A 20,972-nucleotide genomic window follows, 5' to 3' on the forward strand; every position below is an offset into this window, starting at 1 on the left:
ACTTTATTTGGCATACGGCACGTTTAGGTAGGATTTGAGCGATTTTCCTCCTTTTTCTCCGTTCGTATTTCTCCGGTTGCTGAACTTTTCGCTATCGCGGATTATCGACCGTCCCGCTTTGTGGCCGCCGCCTCACCGACGTCGATCCGGCTGCCCGCGAAGGTCGAGTCTCTCAGAATTTTTTTCTGCGTCTCTGCTCCCTCGCTCTGTGCTGCGACGGATCAGCTGCTTGGAGCGCCGCTGCTTCGCCAGCCCAAATTGCTAGGCGCCAAATCTAGTGCAGGGAGAAACAACCGTCTATCGTATTCGGCCCCGAAAGATCTGTGGTATCCCACTTTTTGTTCCTCTTACCCGTCAATCTTGGCCCCAGTGGCCGACCTAGCTTCAGTTTTCCTAGTCCCGCGACTTTTGCTTTGCTGCTGCTGGATACCACTCGCGCTTTGACAATATTCTTTTCTTGACTTTGGAACTTTTTCCTTAATGATTTTTGCTGAGCCTGTTCGGGGCGATGTTGGTCGCTCGACATCCAAATTCCAAAAGGAAGATGGACACGCTCCCATCCACTACGAGACCGGTCGGATCCGCTGGATGACGTTCGAATGTCATCGCTTTCTCCTCTTTCTCTTCAACTGCCATCAGCGCTAACTCACCGCCAGAGGGAGCCAACCTTTCAGATCACCGTTTTAGAGCCCCTGACTCCAAAACCCCCTGTAGCAGCGAGACTATGGCTGCCCATACAACGCCGTTGGCGGTCAATTTAGTTTTCGCCCTTAGCTCAGCTACAAGCCTCTTACAAAATCCCCCCTGCCAAAGTCAGACTTGGGGATATTGCCTGCCTTGAGGAATCCACAAGGCTGACTGGCTTGTAGCTACACTTGCCGGATATCCTTCCCGTGGTACCTTCCGGTGAGCTTTCCATGCAGATCTTCCAGCTCATAAATCGAGTTCCCCACTTTCCGTCTAACTCGCGCCTTAAGAAACATTGGCCCTAGCTTAGCGTTGTAGCCGGCTTGAAAATTGCTTTGTTTAAAATTTCGCCGTAGCACTTCCTGCCCCACCTGGTACGATACTTCCTGTGCTCTCAGGTCATAATGCCGTCGATTTCGCTCCCATTGCTTCCGCATCACTTCACACGCTCTCTTTCTGACGATATCCAATGAATCCTCACGTGTGAAGGTCGCTGCCTTGTCCTCTAACATCCCCAATTTCCTCAGCAAAGAATACGTTGCGCCTGAAGACACCATCTGCTGGCCGAAAACCATATAGTAGGGCGTGGATCCTAACCCTGAGGGAACCGCCGACCTCAACGCACAGCATATTTTGGTAAGACTCTCATCCCAGTCTTTCTGGTCACTGCGAATATACGACCGAATGGCAGCGATGAACGAACGGTTGACTCGCTCCGAAGCATTGGCTTGGGGAGCGTGGACAGCTGTTAGCGTGTGCGTTATTCGATGCCTTCTGAGCAGGCCTTGAAACTTCTCGGATCGAAATTGCGATCCGTTGTCAGATACAACTCCCTCTGGAACTCCGAAAGTATGGAATAACTCCTCCTCTTAATACCTCAGCAAAACATCAGCATTTAATTTTTTTACAGCCTTGAGGAAAACAAATTTCGAATAATGGTCCAGGACAATAAAAATTCCTATATTTCCACTGCGAGACCTAGGATACGGACCTAAGAAATCAATATAGAGACGCTGGAAGAACCTTTGCGACTCGGCCGCTTTTCCCATCGGTGGACGTAACGGAGCGTTTGGAGCTTTTGACATTTTACATTGCTCGCAGGCTGCCACGTAGGCCAGAAATAATAACGCCGGATCCGCTCGAGTGTCTTGTGGACTCTACCATGGGAAGCCAGCGGATCATCGTGTGCTCTCTTTAGCACTTCTTTGACCATCCCCATGGGTACCCACAACTTCCAAGCAAACGCGTCGTTAAGGATGTCTCCTTTTACATGCTCGGAACGCCGATAGATCAGAGAATCAACTATTTTAAGGTCGGGCAGTTGAGCCATATTGCTCTTAATTCCCTCTATCAGTTCCAAATATTCTCCCGATTTGAAATGAGCTGACTCAATGTCCACCAGCAAGCCATTGCTGAAATCCACTGCAGCCACTTGGTCATATGGGACCCTGGACAAGGCATCCGGAACAACATTCAGCTTCCCTCTTCTGTGTTGGATACTGAACCGGAAACCTTGCAGTTTTAAAGCCCATCTCGCTAACCTCGAATTCAAATCACTTTGAGACATGAGCCATTTCAGCGAGGCGTGATCCGTATTTACAGTGAACTCCTGACCCTCTACATAGGCTCTAAATCTTTTTATGCTCACCAGAGCAGCGAGACATTCCTGCTCTGTAACCGTATAGTTTCTTTGGGCTTTGTTAAGCTTCTTCGAAACAAAGGCTATCGGCAGTTCTTCCCCTTCGACCGACTTCTGTACCAGTACTCCGCCTACCCCGCTTTTACTGGCGTCGCAATGTATAAAAAAGGGATTGCTGAAGTCCGGACTTTGCAAGACCGGAGCACTGCAAAGCATGCCCTTTAACCGCTCAAAAGCTTCCTTGCCTTCTGTTGTCATCACGAATTTTTTCTTCGGCTTTAATAGGTCGGTCAACGGGGCGGATACAGACGCAAAGTTGTTTATGAATTTTCGATACCACCCTGCCAATCCCAGAAAGCTTTTCAACGCTTTCAACGACGTCGGCAATGGAAAATCCGAAATAGCCGAGACTTTTCCGGGTTCAGTGCGAATACCACCCTCTCCTATTATATGCCCTAGGTATCTCACAGAGCGCACACAGAATTTACTTTTCTCGATATTTAAGGTCAAGCCAGCTTCCCGAATCCGCGAGGCCACGGTGTCCAAAACGAGTAAATGTCTCTCGAACGTATCTGACACCTGCAATAAGTCGTCCAAATAAACGAAGACTTCGTTTCTAAGCGACGCAGGAATGACTTTATACATTAAGCGCGTCATGGTTTGAGAGGCATTACAGAGACCAAACGGCATGACTTTATAATGATACAAGGGCCTCCCTGGAACCGTGAATGCAGTTTTACACCTAGATGCCGGATCCAAGGGGATCTGCCACTATGCATCCTTCAGATCGAGACTACTTATGAACACTGCCTTCGTTAAAGGGGGAAGGGGGTACGCATCGTTTTCCGTAACCTCATTCACTTTTCTGCTGTCCAAACAAACTCTGACTTTTCCCGGTTTCCGGACAAGTACTACTGGCGAGGACCAAGGACTCTCAGATTCTTCAATCACTCCTAGTTGAAGCAACCTGTCAATCTCAGTGTACAATAACTTCTCAATTGCCGGGGAAACTGGAAAATGACGCTACTTAACGGGCTTCGCGTGTATATTGAGTGTGACAACACCGAAGTTTTCCCGAGACCCGATGTCGCAAATGATGGAAAACGTTGGACCATTCCCTGCAATTTCAATTCCTGAATGTCTGTCCGAACCTGCTACTCTGTGGCGGCTGATATTTCTGCCACCTCTAAGGGTGGGGGCAAAAGATCGAACGACATCCAAAAATCAATTCCTAAATAAACATCCTGACTTAACGAAGGGATTATGTATATATCTAATTCTTTACTTATACCTTTAAACTCTATACTAGTCCTAAATTTACCAACTATTTTCTGATGACTTCCATCAGCGGTGCATGCCTTGGACAGCACCTTTTAAACGGCTTCCTGCTGATAATATATTCTTTGGCCAGTTTCCCTCCGATTCAAGTCAGAGCAGCTCCTTTATCGAGCAAACCCACTCGCTTATTATCCAGAAGACCAACTTCAGCATAAGGGCGTTTGTCCCCTTTGTTTCTTCTAATGCTATTTATGTACTTTACTGACTCCCAGAATTTTTTTAACCGCCGACTGCTGCGAGAACTTGTCTTTGCTTTGTCGCCAAAGCTCGGAAACCCAATCTTCCTAATATTTTCCAGCTTAGTATGCCAAAAATACTCTGGCTGACCAGCCGAAAGGGAGTGTGTCATTTCCCGCTCCCCACCACTGCTATATATTCTCACTCCTTTGTCGCCGCTTGCCGGTTGGGAACACTGGTCAGTGGACGAGATGCTGCAGTGCTCCTTTGCGCGTTTTTTTGGCATCGCGCACATGAAGGCTTATAGGCATTAGGAATACCGCATCCATAGCAAAAAATTTTCCTTTTTTCCGCGCAGTCTTGATACCTAGTCCCCTCCTTCCTGCAATTCCAGCATACGAGAGCAAAAGCGCCTATCTCATCCTCTACCTCTCCTTCAGAAAATTCTACGGCATCATCGATGTTTGCTTCCTCCCAGAGCTCTGATATCTGCTTCTTAAAGACCGATGGTTTCTGATAACCATGATTCTTACGGACTTCTTCTAAAAAGCATTCCCTTTTCCTGCATATATCCCTCAAGGTTTCCATCGAATCTACCCGTATGTTAAGAATTTCATGCTGAATTTCCGGACGTAAATTACGTCTCACAATTTCAATCAGCGTCTTCTCACTAAGAGGCTGGTCGAGTCTATCAGTTAGCTTTAGGATGGCATCGTAGAAACTTTCGAACGTTTCTTTTTCCCTCTGTTTTCTATCCCTTATCATTTGGCGGATATCCACATCCGTTCTGGAGTCTCGGAATTGCTTCCTCAACGCAGCACAAAGCTCCTGCCAACGAACTACTCCTACCGACTTGTGATATCGCCAAAAGAAATCAGATGCCTTGCCATCAAATAGCGAATTCGCATTACCACACAGAAGTGAGAAATTTCCCTCTAACGTCTGATGAGTAAGGGCCTCAACTCTATAGATAAAGCTATCGATTCCTATTGTATCGGTGGTTCCTGAAAATCTTAATTTCCAGTTCGACATTATGTGGCCTACTTTGTCTGGTCTTTGGGCCAATTCTGAACCTACCGTTTGGGCGCTGGTAGCACGCGGAGGTAACCCCGGATCTGGTTGCTGCCCATTGATTCCTAGTAGCTGCTCCAAAGAAGTATTCCTGCTAGTATTTGGATTTGGCGTTTGTCTTTGCTCCTCCATATTATTTATGTGAGCTTCTACATTGGTATGAATGATATTCGCCATTTGTTCTGTAAACTGAGTTAACAGCTCGTTCTGCATAGCCTTGACAGCGGCAGACGTCTGGCTCATCTCGACGATGGACGGGTTCTCGCTCGCGTTTAGCTCTTCACTTCTCGTTTCGGCCAAATCTGATAAGCTATCTGCTCTTGGGATTGGTACGAGTCTAGATTGCTGCCTCGTTAACACAGATGTGCTAGCTGGATTTGTAATGGTTTGAGCTATGCAAACCGAATCACAAGTTGGGCAAGTTGTTTTAACAGTAAAATGCGTTTTTATACATGCCTTATGAAACGGATGTCCGCACTTCGTTTTATAATTTTCCCCAGTTCCCAACTCTGACTTGCATAAGCTGCATTCTATGCTTCGAGGAGGCACCCCTTTTCGTGGCGATCTATCCAGACCCATAGAACTATTTAATTTCTTCCCAGAATTAATTACATCATATTGCGGAATAACCCCCCAATAAATGTATCAAATCTATTTATGTGGCCTGTATAATGAATGTATGTATGTGAGTATATATAAAAAAAATATAACAAAAAAAGATATAAAAAAAATTATAAATAAAATATAGAAGAAAAACATAAAAATGTTTCTATAAAACAAATATATAAAGAAATTTAATTCTTTGAAATTATATCATCCAAAGAAAAGAATGATCTCCCGACTCCCAATAGCTCCCTGCAGAAGCAGCACACCAATTGTCCGCTTTTTTGGTAACGTCTAATAGCAAATTTATGAAACTGACCAACACAAATGAATCGTGGGCAGGAGGCATTTCATGACAAAAAAACTCTCCTTGTTTCCTACTCGACTCAATTTCTCGATCACAAAAAAATAGAAGAACTGCCATGTTTCCGTTCCAGTCCATCTGCCGTGGTCAGAGATTCATCCCTAAGGTTTAATCAACTTGATTTCCAATCGTCAGAATGGCTTTTCAACAAAAACATCAAAACAAATAAAAGATAAAGTTAAGTGAAAACTATCGCTAGGTAAATGTGGTCAGAAGGCAACTGCTCGCAGCCGACCCATTCTGAATTCCTATGCATTCTATCCCAGTCGTCCCTTCACTTGTTGAAAATATAGAAATCCCGCTCGAACCCACATCTCACTGGACAGGTTATCGCCTCTGAGGCTAATTTGCCTGCATTCCAAGTTTTTGTCATGGTTTCATGCTCGCAGAAAACTTTGTAGTGAAACAGATATTTTCCATCAAAACTATACGCTAACCAGCGTAAACTTTACGGACAGCTACCCTACGCTATTCACTCAGACAACAAAAGGTTGTAAATAAGACAGATGGGAAAGAAGACAATTGTGGTCAATGTAATGTGTGAGTCCTCCTGGTATTAATTAATCGGAGTCAATCCGATGTACAACACAAGGTGGCCCCACGTTGGGCGCCAAAAATAAAGATCTTCTTAATTATTACTGTAATGGGTAACGAGTACTTGGGCGAGATGGTATTACTCGGCTATGACCGGCACGTATTGTTTCCGGCTGCTGGCTCGTCGGCAAGGGGGTGGAGTTGTTTTATTGTCATAGTCCGAGGCCCTTTACTTTCTTTATTTTAAATTTAACGTGCAAGAAAAAACAAGCCATACACCTCACCGGACAGAGTTCACTACAAATGACCACATAACACGGACGATTACCTAAAAGACAGACGGACGATCCTCAGCTGTTTCGAGGACCCCTTGCCCACCCTACCTTGGTCATGCCATTCCATACATCTATCTGTCGGCCATGACCCCTTGGTGTGCCGACACGCGCTACAGGGGCTTGGAAGGGGAGATCATAAGAAGGGTTTAGTTAAACATTATAATGATATTTATTGGAACTAAATTATACATAAAAATACGGGGTATATGTTCCCTCCCATAGGCTACCTGGGCCTGGTTCCCTTGAACTAGGATCAGGTAAACTTATAAACTAGTATTTGAATAAATGTGCAATGGTAAAGATTAAAATTTAAAGATAGAATATAAAGGTTGATTCTTACGGGCTACGAAACGGTAAGGCAATTTGGTCGGAACACCCATAGACAATTTCTTCCATGCCCAAATGATTGTGATCAAACACCTAGTAAATAAACTCACTTTTACTGCGGATCCACCGTCGAAAGCGTTTTCTGATGGTTGCTGAAAAACTTTAGTTAATATGATATTTTGGGTTCGGGTGTATTATTATTGCATTTCGGTTATAAACATATGGGGTTTTGTTATTTTTTTTGTTTTGATCTGTGCATGGAAGGTTATCTATTTATGGATTTGTTTTAGTTTCATATTCACTCTTCCTCTTGCCCTTCTTTTCCTACTCTATGCTCCCTCACTGCTGTTCTTCATTTCTGCATTTCTTTTTTATGTATATCTATGTAAACTTAAATAGCTGTTCTGCTGCTCGGTACTATTCTGCTTACTCTTATGTTAACTTATGTTACTTCTCCCGGCTTATCGCCAGCCCCCTTCGGCTCCGTTGCTGGCGAGCGTTTTTATAGCTCGCTCGCTCTCCTATTGGGCTCTGCCTTTGCTGCTTGCGTGTTCTCCCCCTCCACCGCTTTCACTCTCTGCCTATGCGCGCATCACCTTTGGCTCCGCTCGCCCTCTTTATTTTTTTGGGGCATTAACCTTGCAGCTCTGAGTATTGAATTCCAACAACACACTAACACCTTCCCTCACTATGTAAACTGCGGATCTTAATTGGGCCTTGTTAACTTTATTTGGCATACGGCACGTTTAGGTAGGATTTGAGCGATTTTCCTCCTTTTTCTCCGTTCGTATTTCTCCGGTTGCTGAACTTTTCGCTATCGCGGATTATCGACCGTCCCGCTTTGTGGCCGCCGCCTCACCGACGTCGATCCGGCTGCCCGCGAAGGTCGAGTCTCTCAGAATTTTTTTCTGCGTCTCTGCTCCCTCGCTCTGTGCTGCGACGGATCAGCTGCTTGGAGCGCCGCTGCTTCGCCAGCCCAAATTGCTAGGCGCCAAATCTAGTGCAGGGAGAAACAACCGTCTATCGTATTCGGCCCCGAAAGATCTGTGGTATCCCACTTTTTGTTCCTCTTACCCGTCAATCTTGGCCCCAGTGGCCGACCTAGCTTCAGTTTTCCTAGTCCCGCGACTTTTGCTTTGCTGCTGCTGGATACCACTCGCGCTTTGACAATATTCTTTTCTTGACTTTGGAACTTTTTCCTTAATGATTTTTGCTGAGCCTGTTCGGGGCGATGTTGGTCGCTCGACATCCAAATTCCAAAAGGAAGATGGACACGCTCCCATCCACTATGAGACCGGTCGGATCCGCTGGATGACGTTCGAATGTCATCGCTTTCTCCTCTTTCTCTTCAACTGCCATCAGCGCTAACTCACCGCCAGAGGGAGCCAACCTTTCAGATCACCGTTTTAGAGCCCCTGACTCCAAAACCCCCTGTAGCAGCGAGACTATGGCTGCCCATACAACGCCGTTGGCGGTCAATTTAGTTTTCGCCCTTAGCTCAGCTACAAGCCTCTTACAAAATCCCCCCTGCCAAAGTCAGACTTGGGGATATTGCCTGCCTTGAGGAATCCACAAGGCTGACTGGCTTGTAGCTACACTTGCCGGGTATCCTTCCCGTGGTACCTTCCGGTGAGCTTTCCATGCAGATCTTCCAGCTCATAAATCGAGTTCCCCACTTTCCGTCTAACTCGCGCCTTAAGAAACATTGGCCCTAGCTTAGCGTTGTAGCCGGCTTGAAAATTGCTTTGTTTAAAATTTCACCGTAGCACTTCCTGCCCCACCTGGTACGATACTTCCTGTGCTCTCAGGTCATAATGCCGTCGATTTCGCTCCCATTGCTTCCGCATCACTTCACACGCTCTCTTTCTGACGATATCCAATGAATCCTCACGTGTGAAGGTCGCTGCCTTGTCCTCTAACATCCCCAATTTCCTCAGCAAAGAATACGTTGCGCCTGAAGACACCATCTGCTGGCCGAAAACCATATAGTAGGGCGTGGATCCTAACCCTGAGTGAACCGCCGACCTCAACGCACAGCATATTTTGGTAAGACTCTCATCCCAGTCTTTCTGGTCACTGCGAATATACGACCGAATGGCAGCGATGACCGAACGGTTGACTCGCTCCGAAGCATTGGCTTGGGGAGCGTGGACAGCTGTTAGCGTGTGCGTTATTCGATGCCTTCTGAGCAGGCCTTGAAACTTCTCGGATCGATATTGCGATCCGTTGTCAGATACAACTCCCTCTGGAACTCCGAAAGTATGGAATAACTCCTCCTCTTAATACCTCAGCACAACATCAGCATTTAATTTTTTTACAGCCTTGAGGAAAACAAATTTCGAATAATGGTCCAGGACAATAAAAATTCCTATATTTCCACTGCGAGACCTAGGATACGGACCTAAGAAATCAATATAGAGACGCTGGAAGAACCTTTGCGACTCGGCCGCTTTTCCCATCGGTGGACGTAACGGAGCATTTGGAGCTTTTGACATTTTACATTGCTCGCAGGCTGCCACGTAGGCCAGAAATAATAACGCCGGATCCGCTCGAGTGTCTTGTGGACTCTACCATGGGAAGCCAGCGGATCATCGTGTGCTCTCTTTAGCACTTCTTTGACCATCCCCCTGGGTACCCACAACTTCCAAGCAAACGCGTCGTTAAGGATGTCTCCTTTTACATGCTCGGATCGCCGATAGATCAGAGAATCAACTATTTTAAGGTCGGGCAGTTGAGCCATATTGCTCTTAATTCCCTCTATCAGTTCCAAATATTCTCCCGATTTGAAATGAGCTGAATCAATGTCCACCAGCAATCCATTGCTGAAATCCACTGCAGCCACTTGGTCATATGGGACCCTGGACAAGGCATCCGGAACAACATTCAGCTTCCCTCTTCTGTGTTGGATACTGAACCGGAAACCTTGCAGTTTTAAAGCCCATCTCGCTAACCTCGAATTCAAATCACTTTGAGACATGAGCCATTTCAGCGAGGCGTGATCCGTATTTACAGTGAACTCCTGACCCTCTACATAGGCTCTAAATCTTTTTATGCTCACCAGAGCAGCGAGACATTCCTGCTCTGTAACCGTATAGTTTCTTTGGGCTTTGTTAAGCTTCTTCGAAACAAAGGCTATCGGCAGTTCTTCCCCTTCGACCGACTTCTGTACCAGTACTCCGCCTACCCCGCTTTTACTGGCGTCGCAATGTATAAAAAATGGTTTGCTGAAGTCCGGACTTTGCAAGACCGGAGCACTGCAAAGCATGCCCTTTAACCGCTCAAAAGCTTCCTTGCCTTCTGTTGTCATCACGAATTTTTGCTTCGGCTTTAATAGGTCGGTCAACGGGGCGGATACAGACGCAAAGTTGTTTATGAATTTTCGATACCACCCTGCCAATCCCAGAAAGCTTCTCAACGCTTTCAACGACGTCGGCAATGGCAAATCCGAAATAGCAGAGACTTTTCCGGGTTCAGTGCGAATACCACCCTCTCCTATTATATGCCCTAGGTATCTCACAGAGCGCACACAGAATTTACTTTTCTCGATATTTAAGGTCAAGCCAGCTTCCCGAATCCGCGAGGCCACGGTGTCCAAACCGAGTAAATGTCTCTCGAACGTATCTGACACCTGCAATAAGTCGTCCAAATAAACGAAGACTTCGTTTCTAAGCGACGCAGGAATGACTTTATCCATTAAGCGCGTCATGGTTTGAGAGGCATTACAGAGACCAAACGGCATGACTTTATAATGATACAAGGGCCTCCCTGGAACCGTGAATGCAGTTTTACACCTAGATGCCGGATCCAAGGGGATCTGCCAATATGCATCCTTCAGATCGAGACTACTTATGAACACTTCCTTCGGTAAACGGCTGAGAATGCCATCTATTTGGGGAACCTCATTCACTTTTCTGCTGTCCAAACAAACTCTGACTTTTCCCGGTTTCCGCACAAGTACTACTGGCGAGGACCAAGGACTCTCAGATTCTTCAATCACTCCTAGTTGAAGCATCCTGTCAATCTCAGTGTACAATAACTTCTCAATTGCCGGGGAAACTGGAAAATGACGCTACTTAACGGGCTTCGCGTGTATATTGAGTGTGACAACACCGAAGTTTTCCCGAGACCCGATGTCGCAAATGATGGAAAACGTTGGACCATTCCCTGCAATTTCAATTCCTGAATGTCTGTCCGAACCTGCTGCTCTGTGGCGGCTGATATTTCTGCCACCTCTAAGGGTGGGGGCAAAAGATCGAACGACATCCAAAAATCAATTCCTAAATAAACATCCTGACTTAACGAAGGGATTATGTATATATCTAATTCTTTACTTATACCTTTATACTCTATACTAGTCCTAAATTTACCAACTATTTTCTGATGACTTCCAACAGCGGTGCATGCCTTGGACAGCACCTTTTTAAACGGCTTCCTGCTGATAATATATTCTTTGGCCAGTTTCCCTCCGATGCAAGTCAGAGCAGCTCCTGTATCGAGCAAACCCACTCGCTTATTATCCAGAAGACCAACTTCAGCATAAGGGCGTTTGTCCCCTTTGTTTCTTCTAATGCTATTTATGTACTTTACTGACTCCCAGAATTTTTTTAACCGCCGACTGCTGCGAGAACTTGTCTTTGCTTTGTCGCCAAAGCTCGGAAACCCAATCTTCCTAATATTTTCCAGCTTAGTATGCCAAAAATACTCTGGCTGACCAGCCGAAAGGGAGTGTGTCATTTCCCGCTCCCCACCACTGCTATATATTCTCACTCCTTTGTCGCCGCTTTCCGGTTGGGAACACTGGTCAGTGGACGAGATGCTGCAGTGCTCCTTTGCGCGTTTTTTTGGCATCGCGCACATGAAGGCTTATAGGCATTAGGAATACCGCATCCATAGCAAAAAATTTTCCTTTTTTCCGCGCAGTCTTGATACCTAGTCCCCTCCTTCCTGCAATTCCAGCATACGAGAGCAAAAGCGCCTATCTCATCCTCTACCTCTCCTTCAGAAAATTCTACGGCATCATCGATGTTTGCTTCCTCCCAGAGCTCTGATATCTGCTTCTTAAAGACCGATGGTTTCTGATAACCATGATTCTTACGGACTTCTTCTAAAAAGCATTCCCTTTTCCTGCATATATCCCTCAAGGTTTCCATCGAATCTACCCGTATGTTAAGAATTTCATGCTGAATTTCCGGACGTAAATTACGTCTCACAATTTCAATCAGCGTCTTCTCACTAAGAGGCTGGTCGAGTCTATCAGTTAGCTTTAGGATGGCATCGTAGAAACTTTCGAACGTTTCTTTTTCCCTCTGTTTTCTATCCCTTATCATTTGGCGGATATCCACATCCGTTCTGGAGTCTCGGAATTGCTTCCTCAACGCAGCACAAAGCTCCTGCCAACGAACTACTCCTACCGACTTGTGATATCGCCAAAAGAAATCAGATGCCTTGCCATCAAATAGCGAATTCGCATTACCACACAGAAGTGAGAAATTTCCCTCTAACGTCTGATGAGTAAGGGCCTCAACTCTATAGATAAAGCTATCGATTCCTATTGTATCGGTGGTTCCTGAAAATCTTAATTTCCAGTTCGACATTATGTGGCCTACTTTGTCTGGTCTTTGGGGCAATTCTGAACCTACCGTTTGGGCGCTGGTAGCACGCGGAGGTAACCCCGGATCTGGTTGCTGCCCATTGATTCCTAGTAGCTGCTCCAAAGAAGTATTCCTGCTAGTATTTGGATTTGGCGTTTGTCTTTGCTGCTCCATATTATTTATGTGAGCTTCTACATTGGTTTGAATGAGATTCGCCATTTGTTCTGTCAACTGAGTTAACAGCTCGTTCTGCATAGCCTTGACAGCGGCAGACGTCTGGCTCATCTCGACGATGGACGGGTTCTCGCTCGCACTTAGCTCTTCACTTCTCGTTTCGGCCAAATCTGATAAGCTATCTGCTCTTGGGATTGGTACGAGTCTAGATTGCTGCCTCGTTAACACAGATGTACTAGCTGGATTTGTAATGGTTTGAGCTATCCAAACCGAATCACAAGTTGGGCAAGTTGTTTTAACAGTGAAATGCGTTTTTATACATGCCTTATGAAACGGATGTCCGCACTTCGTTTTATAATTTTCCCCAGTTCCCAACTCTGACTTGCATAAGCTGCATTCTATGCTTCGAGGAGGCACCCCTTTTCGTGGCGATCTATCCAGACCCATAGAACTATTTAATTTCTTCCCAGAATTAATTACATCATATTGCGGAATAACCCACCAATAAATGTATCAAATCTATTTATGTGGCCTGTATAATGAATGTATGTATGTGAGTATATATAAAAAAAAAAACAACAAAAAAAAATATAAAAAAAATTATAAAAAAAATATAGAAGAAAAACATAAAAATGTTTCTATAAAACAAATATATAAAGAAATTTAATTCTTTGAAATTATACCATCAAAAGAAAAGAATGATCTCCCGACTCCCAATAGCTCCCTGCAGAAGCTGCACACCAATTGTCCGCTTTTTTGGTAACGTCTAATAGCAAATTTATGAAACTGACCAACACAAATGAATCGTGGGCAGGAGGCATTTCATGACAAAAAAAACTCTCCTTGTTTCCTACTCGACTCAATTTCTCGATCACAAACAAATAGAAGAACTGCCACGTTTCCGTTCCAGTCCATCTGCCGTGGTCAGAGATTCATCCCTAAGGTTGAATCAACTTGATTTCCAATCGTCAGAATGGCTTTTCAACAAAAACATCAAAACAAATAAAAGATAAAGTTAAGTGAAAACTATCGCTAGGTAAGTGTGGTCAGAAGGCAACTGCTCGCAGCCGACCCATTCTAAATTCCTATGCATTCTATCCCAGTCGTCCCTTCACTTGTTGAAAATATAGAAATCCCGCTCGAACCCACATCTCACTGGACAGGTTATCGCCTCTGAGGCTAATTTGCCTGCATTCCAAGTTTTTGTCATGGTTCCATGCTCGCAGAAAACTTTGTAGTGAAACAGATATTTGCCATCAAAACTATACGCTAACCAGCGTAAACTTTACGGACAGCTACCCTACGCTATTCACTCAGACAACACAAGGTTGTAAATAAGACAGATGGGAAAGAAGACAATTGTGGTCAATGTAATGTGTGAGTCCTCCTGGTATTAATTAATCGGAGTCAATCCGATGTACAACACAAGGTGGCCCCACGTTGGGCGCCAAAAATAAAGATCTTCTTAATTATTACTGTAATGGGTAACGAGTACTTGGGCGAGATGGTATTACTCGGCTATGACTGGCACGTATTGTTTCCGGCTGCTGGCTCGTCGGCAAGGGGGTGGAGTTGTTTTATTGTCATAGTCCGAGGCCCTTTACTTTCTTTATTTTAAATTTAACGTGCAAGAAAAAACAAGCCATACACCTCACCGGACAGAGTTCACTACAAATGACCACATAACACGGACGATTACCTAAAAGACAGACGGACGATCCTCAGCTGTTTCGAGGACCCCTTGCCCACCCTACCTTGGTCATGCCATTCCATACATCTATCTGTCGGACATGACCCCTTGGTGTGCCGACACGAGCTACAGGGGCTTGGAAGGGGAGATCATAAGAAGGGTTTAGTTTGTATGATATGAATATTAGTTTATAAGATTTGAATATTCGTTTAAGATTTATTCATCGATAGTATTATAAGAAATACCAATGTACTCGATTTATCGATACTTGTCCTCGTTTTATTAAATATCGTAGATGATAACATGCTGCCTTTGCCGGTATTGTTGGGACGCGATGCCCTTAAAGTTATTGAAGTAAAATTAGTTCATAAGAAAAATATCAATGCGAAGCAACACACATCATTAAGTTCGTTAAAGCAAAAAGCTATTAGTTTAACCTGCGCGTCTTTATTCACCGAACGTAAAAATAATATGAACATAAGACTATATGATAAGTTAGATGGTAATCAATGAGAAAGAAGCGAGCTAATCAAACGTTCTAATCCATTTAAAAATCAGACACAAGAAAACTCAAGGAATGACAAAATGGCCATCGAGAATATGAATCAAGGCGACGAATTCAGTAACTTTTGTGCGTCGGTAGAGATTGATGAAGAGGAACATATTAACGTAGGTTTCGAATTTGGCCTCACTCTTGCAGAAAAGTGTAGGGAAGTTATTAAGACATACTATTTACACAAAGAATTTGACTTTAAAGCACCACCAAAGTATCAGATGCAGATTCGTGTAACAGAAACAACACCATTTCATTGTACTCCGCGTCGTTTATCCTACCATGAGAGAGAGAAAGTAGCTGAAATAGTAGATGATGATCTGTTAGAAAAGAAAGTAATCCGTCATAGTGAGTCTCCTTATGCTTCCCCGTTGGTCCTAGTAAAAAAAAAATCAGGAGAACTTCGAATGTGTGTCGATTACCGTGGTCTGAACAAACGAATTGTTAAAGATAATTTCCCATTGGCCCTTATTGAGGACTGTCTTGAGTTTTTAGAAAACAAGTGCTGTTTTTCCATTATAGATTTGAAAAGTGGGTATCATCAAATAGGCGTAGAAGAAAAATCAGTTCCGTATACATCGTTTGTGACACCGCAAGGACAGTATGAGTACTTGAGAATGCCCTTTGGGTTAAAAAATGGATCCGCTATTTTTCAGAGATTTATTTCGGAGCTCTTGAGAGACTTTATTAGGAACAAAAGCATTGTAGTGTACATGGATGATATATTAGTAGCGACTAAAACAGTTGAAGAACACATGGATATATTAAAAAGACTATGCATTCGGTTTAGCGAGCAAAATTTAGAGATAAATCTAAAAAAGTGTAGGTTTGTCAATCGAAACATCGATTTCCTGGGGTATAAAGTTAATCAAAACGGAATAGTTCCTAGTGATTCCCATATTGAGGCCTTGAAAAAATCCCCAGCCACTCAAAATGTAAAAGCACTGCACTCATGCTTGGGATTCTTTTCGTATTTTCGACGTTTGATGTTGTCATTTGCGACGACAGCTAAGCCCTTGGTGCAGTTGTTAAAAGAAGGTGGTCCGTTTCCCATGAATAGAGAACAGGTGAAGACGTTTGAAACTCTTAAGAATGCGTTGGCAAATCCCCCGGTATTAGCCATTTTTAGCCCAAATAGAGAAACGGAATTACATACAGACGCAAGTTCATACGGTTATGGCGCAATACTGATTCAAAGACAAGATGATGGGAAGATGCACCCTGTGTCCTATTATTCCGGCAAAACAACAGAAAGAGAATCACGTTATCATAGTTTCGAACTAGAGACATTGGCTATAATTTATGCATTGAGGCGTTTTAGAGCATATTTGGAGCATAGGTCCTTCAAAATAATCACGGATTGTAATTCGTTAGTACAGACGTTAACCAGAAAGTCAATTAGTCCTAAGATAGCACGGTGGTCCCTAGAGTTAGAGAACTATGATTACTCCATTATGCACAGACCTGGGGCCAGTATGGCGCACGTTGATGCGCTGAGCAGACAAGATCAAGTGACGAATATGTTAGAGGATGGTTATACAGTCAAATACGGTTTAGAAAAGTCTAATTTAGAAAAAGATGAGAGTAGAAAGCAATATACAAGGAATAGTGTAAGTAGAGACAACACTGGTAGTGAGCATAGAGGTACCGTAGAGAACCCTGTGATTAAGTGTAGAGAATTAAATATCAATAGAGAGCGTAGTAGTACCGTACAGAGCCCTGCGATTGAGTGTGGAGAATGAAGTGCAGTAGGAAGTAGATTGGGAAATAGGTGGAAGTCTGATGATATTGATATGGATGGGAGATTGAAATTAGAGATTTGAGCCAATGTAGAGGAAGCGTTAACGATGTGGTGGGGGGAGTAAAGTACATTAGTAGTAGGAATTCAGATAAAGAGAAAAAATGTGTTGAGGATACAGTAGAGAGGGACAAGTTAGAGTTTCAGGAGGAAAGATTACTAAAATCATTGATATTTGGGGTAGTAGGTGCAACGCCAGAAGATGTTGATTTGATATTGCAAACAGAACAGATGCGAGACAAGGAAGTAGTTAGGATTCGAAAAATGCTAGAGGATGGAATTGAAGTAGATTTTGAAATGATAGATGGTATTGTTTACAAGAGGAGTTGTGAAAACAAACTATGTTTCTAAGTACCAATGTGTATGGAAGAGCAGTTGATAAGGCGGTCACACGAAAAACTAAGACATCTGGGAAGTGGGAAGGTTCATCAGAAACTGTCTACCGTCTATGCTACACTCGATGCCTAAAACAATCCATAACAGAACGCTCCATAGTATCCCAAAGTCGTGTGTTCCTTTTCATACCCTACATGTTGATCATTTGGGTCCGTTGCCGAGTATTAGATCTAAGCGAAAACACCTCCTTGTGGTAATAGATGCATTCACTAAGTTTGTCAAATTGTTCCCGGTTAATAGTACCAGCACGCGGGAAGCGAAGGATGCCTTAAGTAAATATTTTGATTTCTATAGTCGCCCTACTAGGATAATATCAGATCGTGGGACCTGTTTCACCTCGTTAGAGTTCTCTAGTTTTCTGCAGGAGAGAGGGATAGAGCACATTAAGGTAGCTACAGGTGCACCGCAGGCGAATGGCCAGGTTGAGCGGGTGAATCGTGGTCTTACTCCTATGTTAGGAAAACGGTGAGAGCCCCTTGAGCAAGCCGATTGGTATAGGTTGATGAGCAAGGTAGAGCACGCCATTAATAACTCCGTTAACAGCAGTACGAAAAAGGCACCTAGCACATTGTTATTTGGAATACCCCAGAAAGGACCCGTTGTAGATGAATTAACCGAATACCTAGAGGAGAAGTTAGCGTCAGAACTTAGAGAGTTGGAAACTATAAGAGAAATAGCAAGTGAGAACATACGGTTGTCGCAGAAAAGAAATGAGAAGATGTATGCCCATAAACATAGAGCCCCATTAAAGTATGAACCTGGTGACTATGTAGCAGTCCGGCATGTGGACACAACACCGGGGATCAATAAGAAGTTCGCACCAAAGTATCGATGACCGTACAGGATCAATAGAGTAATGATCGTTATGAGGTTGTCGACATTGAGGACTGTCAGTTGACGCAAATGCCATTCCGAAGTATATTAGAACCAGCAAGGCTTAAACCCTGGGTAGAGTGTAAGGATAAAACCATGGTCTCATGTTGTTAATCGATTAAATAGTATGTTAAGTAAGACAATACCGAATAAGAAATGTTTAACCAACTGTATGCCTTAGTGTGTAGATCGTGGGCGATCTGTAGTCAGGTTGCCCGAATGTAAGATATGAATATTAGTTTATAAGATTTGAATATTAGTTTAAGATTTACTCATCGATAGTATTATAAGAAATACCAATGTACACACATTCATTCGAATACGCCGATCAAGAAAGAAGAACATATAATAAAACCGTGCTATTAAAAGTTTACAAGTTAAACATTATAATGATATTTATTGGAACTAAATTATACATAAAAATACGGGGTATATGTTCCCTCCCATAGGCTACCTGGGCCTGAATCCCTTGAACTAGGATCAGGTAAACTTATAAACTAGTATTTGAATAAATGTGCAATGGTAAAGATTAAAATTTAAAGATAGAATATAAAGGTTGATTCTTACGGGCTACGAAACGGTAAGGCAATTTGGTCGGAACACCCATAGACAATTTCTTCCATGCCCAAATGATTGTGATCAAACACCTAGTAAATAAACTCACTTTTACTGCGGATCCACCGTCGAAAGCGTTTTCTGATGGTTGCTGAAAAACTGTAGTTAATATGATATTTTGGGTTCGGGTGTATTATTATTGCATTTCGGTTATAAGCATATGGGGTTTTGTTATTTTTTTTTGTTTTGATCTGTGCATGGAAGGTTATCTATTTATGGATTTGTTTTAGTTTCATATTCACTCTTCCTCTTGCCCTTATTTTCCTACTCTATGCTCCCTCACTGCTGTTCTTCATTTCTGCATTTCTTTTTTATGTATATCTATGTAAACTTAAATAGCTGTTCTGCTGCTCGGTACTATTCTGCTTACTCTTATGTTAACTTATGTTACTTCTCCCGGCTTATCGCCAGCCCCCTTCGGCTCCGTTGCTGGCGAGCGTTTTTATAGCTCGCTCGCTCTCCTATTGGGCTCTGCCTTTGCTGCTTGCGTGTTCTCTCTCTCCCCCGCTTTCACTCTCTGCCTATGCGCGCATCACCTTTGGCTCCGCTCGCCCTCTTTATTTTTTTGGGGCATTAACCTTGCAGCTCTGAGTATTGAATTCCAACAACACACTAACACCTTCCCTCACTATGTAAACTGCGGATCTTAATTGGGCCTTGTTAACTTTATTTGGCATACGGCACGTTTAGGTAGGATTTGAGTGATTTTCCTCCTTTTTCTCCGTTCGTATTTCGCCGGTTGCTGAATTTTTCGCTATCGCGGATTATCGACCGTCCCGCTTTGTGGCCGCCGCCTCACCGACGTCGATCCGGCTGCCCGCGAAGGTCGAGTCTCTCAGAATTTTTTTCTGCGTCTCTGCTCCCTCGCTCTGTGCTGCGACGGATCAGCTGCTTGGAGCGCCGCTGCTTCGCCAGCCCAAATTGCTAGGCGCCAAATCTAGTGCAGGGAGAAACAACCGTCTATCGTATTCGGCCCCGAAAGATCTGTGGTATCCCACTTTTTGTTCCTCTTACCCGTCAATCTTAGCCCCAAGCCGACATAGCTTCAGTTTTCCTAGTCCCGCGACTTTTGCTTTGCTGCTGCTGCATACCACTCGCGCTTTGACAATATTCTTTTCTTGACTTTGGAACTTTTTCTTAATGATTTTTGCTGAGCCTGTTCGGGGCGATGTTGGTCGCTCGACATCCAAATTCCAAAAGGAAGATGGACACGCTCCCATCCACTATGAGACCGGTCGGATCCGCTGGATGACGTTCGAATGTCATCGCTTTCTCCTCTTTCTCTTCAACTGCCATCAGCGCTAACTCACCGCCAGAGGGAGCCAACCTTTCAGAGCACCGTTTTAGAGCCCCTGACTCCAAAACCCCCTGTAGCAGCGAGACTATGGCTGCCCATACAACGCCGTTGGCGGTCAATTTAGTTTTCGCCCTTAGCTCAGCTACAAGCCTCTGACAACACACGCCAGAGAATGCAGTTTTTTGCAAACTCCAAAAATGCTAAAGAAAATTGCATAGAAACCAAAAATTAAATAGTCCGCAAATGCCAGCAACCGTAAAACCTATGCATGGATATAATGATATTGCGTGTGCATGTGCGATCACATATTTTTTTTGAAATATAGTTTTTAATTTTGTCTGTTCGCTCTGCGTTACGTTACATGTTTGAGCTGGCGTATACCGTATGTTTACGGTATATCGGTATATAATTAGTATAGAAATCCAATAAATGCAAGCATTTAGAATAGGCCAGTCAAGTTGAAAATTGATTCATCAATCATATAAATTTATGTGGGCATGGCTAAATGTTCCATATAGCTGGTAATATTCGATCGAAGATCAAAATTGAACAATAGGAACAACTATCCTCTCGTTTTTTTTTTGTTCGACCATTTTCGTTAAAACCTCTTTTTACGCAAAATGCAATAAAAGCAAGTGTTTAAAATAAACCAATCAATTAGAAAATAGATTCACTAATCGAATAAAATTATGTGGGCATGGCTAAATGTTCTATATAGCTGATAATATTCCACGGATTATCAAAAACGAGGAATATGTAAAACAGAACTTAAATGCGTCAGTATATTTACGGTATATTTTTAAAATCTGACGGTATATTTTGGTATATTTCTGAGGGTCCGACGGTATATTTTAACGATAAGTCCGCGATCACACTGCTGAGTAAAACCTTTAAAAAAATACATTTATTT

General features: G+C 43.6%; 1 protein-coding gene and 3 long non-coding RNA genes across 5 annotated transcripts in view; 1 reads left to right on the forward strand and 3 right to left on the reverse strand.

Annotated features, from left to right (window-relative positions):
* LOC117192219 (SR-related and CTD-associated factor 4-like) overlaps nucleotides 1-20,972 on the forward strand; it is a 180,150-nt gene that overhangs the window by 68,134 nt on the left and 91,044 nt on the right. The gene's annotated exons all lie outside the window — the stretch shown is intronic.
* LOC117192233 lies at nucleotides 137-560 on the reverse strand. The gene is made up of 2 exons (XR_004474256.1): nucleotides 352-560; nucleotides 137-274 (listed from the first exon to the last, which is right to left on the reverse strand). It is a non-coding gene; the product is annotated as an uncharacterized LOC117192233 (long non-coding RNA).
* On the reverse strand, nucleotides 7,935-8,645 carry LOC117192232. The gene is made up of 2 exons (XR_004474255.1): nucleotides 8,150-8,645; nucleotides 7,935-8,072 (listed from the first exon to the last, which is right to left on the reverse strand). It is a non-coding gene; the product is annotated as an uncharacterized LOC117192232 (long non-coding RNA).
* On the reverse strand, nucleotides 18,528-20,513 carry LOC117192234. Its single transcript, XR_004474257.1, has 2 exons — nucleotides 19,780-20,513; nucleotides 18,528-19,702 (listed from the first exon to the last, which is right to left on the reverse strand). It is a non-coding gene; the product is annotated as an uncharacterized LOC117192234 (long non-coding RNA).

The sequence above is a fragment of the Drosophila miranda genome (assembly GCF_003369915.1).
Source record: "Drosophila miranda strain MSH22 chromosome Y unlocalized genomic scaffold, D.miranda_PacBio2.1 Contig_Y2_pilon, whole genome shotgun sequence".
Classification (NCBI taxonomy): Eukaryota; Metazoa; Arthropoda; class Insecta; order Diptera; family Drosophilidae; genus Drosophila; species Drosophila miranda.